Source organism: Pantherophis guttatus, chromosome 15, assembly GCF_059756535.1.
Source record: "Pantherophis guttatus breed Tessera chromosome 15, ASM5975653v1, whole genome shotgun sequence".
In the NCBI taxonomy this organism is placed as follows: Eukaryota; Metazoa; Chordata; class Lepidosauria; order Squamata; family Colubridae; genus Pantherophis; species Pantherophis guttatus.
Window position 1 is genome coordinate 15,451,004 of NC_142077.1, and position 7,700 is coordinate 15,458,703.

A 7,700-nucleotide genomic window follows, 5' to 3' on the forward strand; every position below is an offset into this window, starting at 1 on the left:
AAGTTCCGACAATCAGCTGAGAGATGCGTGATGGTGGGAACTTTTTTTTTTTTTTTACTTTTTAAGCATTTTTTTCTACCAGTTCCGGAGAAACAAAGCGCTCAGCTGCTCCTCCTTTTCACTCACCCCGAGCTTCCTGCTGTGGATTTTCATGCCTTGCTTCACACACCCAGGATTTTCGCCCTCATCTTCTTCTTCCTCCTCCTCCTCTCCAAGTGGAAAAATGCCAGGAGCACAAAAAGAAGCGCTTTCTTGCTCCTGCCGTTTTTCCATTTGTAAGGAAGCTTTCGTGAAGGCAAGTCTGGCTTCCTGTGCTGCTCACTAAAAACTTCACCAGTACTGCTGTGCACATCAGCCTGTGCCTGCCGTCCCATCCCCAGCCGGCTGAACCAGAGTTGGGGAATTCACCCCTTCAATCCACCCCCACCTTCATTCCTCTTTTCTTTGGAGGCCAACCTGAAGGAGCCTCAAGTCATTCAAAAGGTCTTTTAAAGCCTCTCTCTGTGTGTGTGTGTGCTGCACTGAATGTTGGTGTGGAGGGAGGGAGGGGGAGGGAAATGACCTCTCCAATCCACCCCCGCCTTCATTCAAAGGTCTTTTAAAGCCTCTGTGTGTGTGTGTGTGTTTGCTTCTGGTCTTTGCAGCAGCCCATGCCCGACATCCACACACACACATACATACACACAAGCTGTGCGCACAGCGGTACTGGTGAGATTTTTAGCGCAGGAAGCCAGACTTGCCTTCACAAGGTACGAAAGCTTCCTTACAAATGGAAAAACGGCAGGAGCAAGCAAGCACTTCTTTTTGTGCTCCTGGCATTTTTCCACTTGGAGAGGAGGAGGAAGAAGAAGACGAGGGTGACAATCCTGGGCATGTGAAGCAAGGCGTGAAAATCTGCAACAGGAAGCTCGGGCTGAGTGAAAAGGGGGAGCAGCTGAGCAATTTGTTTCTCTCTCTCCCCCCCCCATCATCTCCCTGACTGGGTGGCCGAGGTAGAAAGGCTTGCAATCTTTGGGGCTAGGAGGTGTTGGAACAGGCTTGGTGAGGGGGTTCAGGCTGGTCAGAAACTTTTTTTTTAACTTTTTAAAGCATTTTTTACTAGTTAAAAATGCTTTAAAAAGTAAAAAAAAAATGGCCAAGCCCGCCCAGTCACATGACCACCACCAGGCCACGCTCCCAAGCCACGCCCACAGAACCGGTGGCAAAAAAATATTAGATTTCACCCCTGGACTGATCTGGGGGTCCTTCTGGAGCCACAACTCCTGCCTGAGAATCAGGGGGCAGCCGTAGTTAGGAGGGGCCATGGCAGAGTTTTGGGTTTTGCCCCAGTCGCTCCCTTTCCTGGGCCACCTGGCTCCCTTCACGGCCACTCACGCCCTGCTCGCCCCCAGGATGGACTACTGCAGAGCTCTCTCTGTGGGGCTGCCCTTGGAGAGCATCCGGGGACTCCGACTGAGGCAGAAGGCAGCTGCGAGGACAGTTGTGTCTCTGCTGAAACAGCGGTGGACAAAGAACAAAGGGACATCGACTTACAATGGTCCATTTAGTGACGGTTCAAAGTTACGAGGACACTAAAAAAGGACTATGACCCTTTTTCATGCTTACAATTATTGCAGTATCCCCATGGTCACGGGACCAAAACTCAGATGCTTGGTAACTGTCTCAAATTTATGACGGTCGTAGTGTCTCGGACTCAGGTAATGGCCTTTAGGGACCTTCTGGCAAGCAAAGTCAATGGGAAGCCAGATTCACTTAATGACCATGTTGCTAACTTAACAACTGTGGTGATTCACTTAACAACTGAGACAAGAAAGGTTGTAAAATGGGGCAAAACTCACTTAATGCCTGACTTATTTAGCAACATAAAATTCTGGCCTCCATTGTGGTCATAAGTCGAGGATTGTCTATAGACTTATTTGGAAGCCTCTTTCCCAAACGGTGAAGTGACATTCGACACAAAGACACACAATCGCGCACAAAGGGCCAGAGTGCGACTGTGACAGAAGGGGATGAATGGGGGCAGGTGGGAAGTCCTGGGACTTTGCTGCCTTCAGACGGAGCCCTTCCTCCCCTGGGATGAGCCCCGAGTTAGATCCCCAGGGAGATCACACACACACACACACACACACACACACACACACACACAGAGAGAGAGAGAGAGAGAGAGAGAGAGGGTGTTGGGGGAGGGCTGTGGAGGTTCCCTCTTGCCTGGGAGGGGTCCTCTCTATATCAGCCGCTTCAGCTGGAAGCCAAGAAAAAGGGGAGTCAAAGACAGCAGCCAAGAAGGGCTGAATTCAAACTCTCTGCTGCCATTTTGCCAGCTCTGAGCCAGTCGGGAGAAGGGAAACGATCCAGGCAAAGCAAAGGGGAAGAGAGATTTTTTCTTTCCGGCCTCCGTCCCAGAAAAGACCAGCAGGGAGGCATGGAAGACGCAGGAAAACGGATCAGCTCTTCTCCCCTGTTGGGAATCCTCCCCCTGCGGCTCCTCCTCCTCTTCCGGGCTGAGGAAGAAGCCTTCTGCTGCGGAAAGGTCTCCCCTCCCCCATCCCAAATCCAGCTCTGGTCTCCAGGGACAGGATGGCCAGAGCTGCTCTGGGACCCCCAGGGGCCCCATCTGAGCTTCTGGGGTCTTCCTGCTTCAGCCACACAGGATGGTGGAGGCAGCCGCCGTTTTCCCAGGGCCCCTCCGGGTAACACAACTCTTGAAGTGGGGATGTTGTAGACCAAAACTTGTGTGGTTTGAACTGAGGCTTGGCCAGAGCTTCCCAAGAGGCCCATTTCCCATAAGGACGGGGTGGGTGAGTTTCCCCACCTCTGCTGCCCTGCAAACCCCCTTTTCCATGGGGCTGACATGGAACCTCCTGGACCTGCCAAGAGGAACGTGGTTTCTGGAGACCAGGAATTCTTTCGGCCTGTTCCAGGAGCTCTTTACCCCTCCAGACAGGGAGAAGCTTTCCTTGTCACATGAGATCCTTTCCTCTCTCCAACTGATCCCACTGATCACCTCCAGATTAAAGTGTATTTTGGGGGATGCAATCCGATGGGATGCAGCTGCCCCTCTTCCCCCCAAATAGCCAGCATTCCCCCCAACACAGTCCTGGCTAGGCTGTTTTCTCCTTTGGCTTTGCAAAGGGGGATTTTTCTCATTTCTCTTGATCTGAAAGGGTTCAGGGCAGCCAGCAGCACATTCTGGGGCCTCTGCCCACCTGCTCCAGGCACAGAATCCGCCTCGGTCTCTTTGGGCCAGCACCAGAGGTTCTTCCAGGGTCTCTGGTTGAGAAGGACGTCCAAAGTGCCTGGGATCTCTGGTCCCTCCAGGCTGGCTCTTCAGGAACAGGCAAGCATCCCTCTCTGGGGTCCCAAGTGGGTCCCCTAAGTGGACAGAGGGAGTCTGCCCAGGGCTCCCTTCCTTGGAGTTGGGCAGAAACGGCCCTTCCCAACCTTCTCCCTCCCTTTTGGCCTCCCATCTGCGGAGGAGAGGGGGATCCAGCCAGGCTGAGTCTTGGACGGGATTAGCCCTCCAAACTCACAATCCAGCTGAGGGGCCATAAGGGGCCAGGCAGGCAGACTGATTGACAGATGTAACGGGGGGGGGTCAGATCCCACTCCCTCCCACGAGGGTCCCCCAACCTCCCCCCACCCAAGTCTTGGAGAGGATTGACCCACCCAACTTTCTGCTGGAGTGCCATAAGGGCCCCAGACAGACACACAGACACAGACACAGAGGGAGGGGAAGGCTTGTCTCTCTCTCTCTCCCTCCCAGGAGGGGTCCCAAAACACCCCCTCCCAGCCTCCTTCAGGGAACCCCCAGCAACGCTGCCAGCAGCTCCTTTCCTGCAGGGAAATCCTGGATTGTCCGTGGGGGGGGGCAGTGGGGGGGGAAAGTGGCCAGCCACCCTTTGCTTGGCAGTGCTGGGGAGACCTCTGAAGGATGGTAGGGATTCCTTCTTGGGGCTCCCAAAGAGCGTCCAAACTTTCCTGGCATGGAGAGATAAAGAAGCCTAAAAGGAGAGAAATTCCTGCGTTGGCTGCGATTGTGGCTGGAAGGAGATAGGAAACCCCCCTCCTTGCAAGACCCCCTCCCCCCCACTGCAGCCTTCCCTCTGGTGGGACTCCCTTCCTGGGGATGCTCCTCCTGGTCCCTCCCTCCCTGCCAGGCCCCCTTGCAGCCTCTTGGCCCCGGAGGAAGGGCTGGGGGGCGTCTGGGTACAAAGGGCAGGGGTGAGGTGACCCCGTGTCTTTCCATCAGGTGGGGAACTGAGAGAAGCAGAGATGGGCAAAAGGCAGAGGCACATGCTCAGTTCCCTTCTGAGGCTCGCAGGCTGCCAGGACTTCGATGCCTGCGGAGGGAGCCCCTGGTGGTCCCCGCCAGCCACAGCAGCTCCCCTTGTGAGAGATGCGCCTGTGTCTCCTTCGCACCACCATCCAAGTGGGGTTGAGATCTGATTGGTGGGGGGAGTGGATGACAGGACACAGAGGAGAGAAACGCTCAACACCAACTGACCACCTGTAGTTCGCGTACATAGGCTGCCTCATCTACGCCGGTCTGACTGAGGCACAGCGCAAGGGTTAAGGCCAGAGAGATGTTGAGTCCTAGAGCGGAAAGAAGTTCCAACTTCCTTGCAAAAGTTCCTCCTACGAGGAATTCTCCCCGCTCCCATCGGGAGCAACTGTGGGCAACGTTCTCTCGCACATGCTCTGTTTGTCCTCTGAAGCTGCCGAGGCCGCTTCTTCTGGGAGTTCTGCACACAAGGCTCGGAGGCTTCCCTCCCGCAGGGAGGCAGGGCCAGGGGGACGGCCCCTCCCCTTTCCCTGCATTGAATTGCTCGGATGGGCACTGGTGGGGCTTGGCGTGCAGGTGGCGCCAGGGACTTTTTGGTGGGGGGACTGCAGGGGGGCTACAAGAGGCCTTTCTGGGTCCCTGCAGGGGGGAGGGACTCTTGGCGGGCACTGCTAGAAGGGTCTGGGTGCCCCTCCCCATAGGAAAGGAGCGGTGGATTCTCCCAGGGGGAGGGGGGAGAAGTCTGGTATTATGAGGGAATTATGGGTTCTGTGGTCCAGGATATCTGTTGGAGGGTGGAGTTCTGGGGTTGTTCTAGTGTTTCTTTCTCTTTCCCCTCCCCCCCCTCACACACACACAAACTATCACAAATCTCAAAGTAGAATATTGATAACTACCCAGCCCAGCAAAGTGACATCTCTCCTCCACATCTGGAGGAGCCCCAAAGGTACCATTCCCAGCCAACTCCCCAGTGGAAGAGGGAGAAAGTTCTTACCCCACCACATCTGGAAGGCCCAGGACCCCCAACCCTTCTACATGATAAAGAGGGGCTTGCAGGTGAGCAGTGAAGGGGGACAATACAAGGGACTCAAGAAGAAACTTGCACCCTTTGGAAGAAAGCAGAGCTCTCATTTGGGAAGATGGAAAAGGGGGGTCTTTTGGAGGGTGATCCTGGGTGGCAGAAAGAGGGCTCCCTTTGCCCTCAGCTCTTCTTTTCCCCAGAGTAGCCCCCTTTGATGGGAAGGGATCCAGGCAGCCCTGATCTTCAGTGGGGAGGGAAGTCCAGAGTCTGAAATTGTTCAGTGAAACTTTTTGCCTGAAGCCAAGTTCTCTGGCAGGAAAGTTTTCCATTTCGGGCCTTTGGGGCCAGGGGGAGAAGAGAGAAGCTGCCCCCGACTCCCTGGGTCTCTCCCCAAAGTCTCCCGGGAGGATTCGGCCAAACAGCAGAGAAGAAACTCGGAGGATAATAATTCTCCCTCTCAGGAGGGATCCCTGGATAATTCAACTAGTTTTTGAACTCCAAGATTGTTGGGCATTTCTCTGGAGGGAAGTGAGAGGGAAATAATCCCCATGTGGTTCATAATGGTAGAGCAGAGATGGAATTAAATCTGTCAGCTAGAATTGAGAGCTTTGGGATGTACAGCCTTGAAATTGGCCCCAGAGGGAATTCACGGCACCTGTGGCTGAAGATAAAAAGAAATGTGACATTTGTTGGCATAGCAATTAGAGAGAAAACCTCGGGGGATATTTAATGCCCGAGCATGTCACGGATCTGCTTGTTGAGTTGGAGCCAAACTTTACTTTACTTTGAAAGCTGATGCTCAATGACAAAAGGGCTGATGTAATAGTGTGGCCTGACTCCAAGAACTAAATGAAAAAATAGTGAAAAACTACTTATCAGAACTTTGCATAGTTGGGAAAAAAAACCCACATGCAGAGACAAACAGAGAGAGGGAGAAGTGAGAGAAAACCAAGTGAAAAGAGATGGAGAAATAAAGGAAGCAACTCACCCCTGGAAGGGAGGGAGGGAGGGAGGGATATGGAAAACTGCTATGCAAAATCCCCTTCAAACTTCCATTCTCTGAGACCAGGGAATGAGGCAGGGGAACATGGGAATGTCCCATGTTCCCCTGCCTCCCTTTCCCATGCCCAGGCCAGGCAAGGGGGCTCTTGCAGGGATGCCAGACAGGACTCTGCCTGGATGAGTGGGGAGCCCCTCTTGGGAGAAGGAAGCTGGGGAGCCTCGTGTTGGGGAAGGAAAGCAGAGCAAAATCTCCCTCCAGGTTCCATCTTCTGTGTCCTGGAAATGGGGGAGACCATATCCCATGTTCCACTGCCACTTTTTTCTATGTATGAGGCACTCGGGGGAAAGCAAAGCCCAGACCCATAGAGAAGGCCCAGGATGGCCAGGAAGGAGGAGGAGATCTGGGGCAGCTCCCCACCCTCCACCCCCCATTCCTGGTGTTGGAAGGGAAAATCCATCTGGTTCAGTTCCAGCCCGGAGAAAGACGCTGGAAATAAAATGGAGGCTCCTTGGGAAGAAGGTCCATTGATTGATGAAGCAGAACCACCAGGGCTCTGGACCAGCTGAACAACTAGTTGGACGAATGCCAGGATTTTATGCAGGTCCTGAAATGCTGCTGGGGGGGAGGGGGGAGGGATTGGGCAATGCCTGAAATGCCCTTAGGAAATTGTGCCATGTAGTGAGCTCTGTGCCTTCTGCTAAATGGTGGTGGGTGAATTCTAAAGACCGAGTCTGCTTTCTGTCTTTAAAAGCCTCTTTCTCCATTTCTCCTTTAAGGAAATATAATATTCTGCCTTTTTCATATTTCTCAAAATATTTCATTCTTCTAGGAGTGGGGGGGGGGCTTCCCACACTGGGAAGAGACGAAACTGGTTTATGGGTCCAGGGTTGGATGTTGGGGGGATGCAGCCCCCGGGGTTTCTCCAGCCTCACTTGTGCTCCGTGTCTTTCCAGGAGAGGCTCCTGTGGGGGAGAAGCCATGCAGGGCTGGGTCTTCCAAGGGGGATCCGGGGTTGCCCGGAGAGAGAGAGGGAGAGAAAAAATTGTGTCTGGCTTATTGAGCAACGTGTGAGTTAGCCAATTCTTGGTGCAGGGCTTTAACTCCTTATAGAAGGGAGGAATGTAGAGCTGCATTTTTCAAACTTGGCATTTTACGATGAATGGACTTTTAATTCCCAGAATCTCCTGGCCAGCATGATGAAGTCCCTGCATTGTTGGGTGGGGGATTCTGGGGGTTGAAGTCCATTCATCTTAAAATTTGAAAAAGACCAATGCAGACCAACAACTCTCCACATGTTGCCTCCATTTTGGAAAACAACAGACACCTGAAGAGACCATCATCCCCTTGGCGGGCTTCATAATGCAGAAACCATGAATTGTTATGGCCATCAGAAG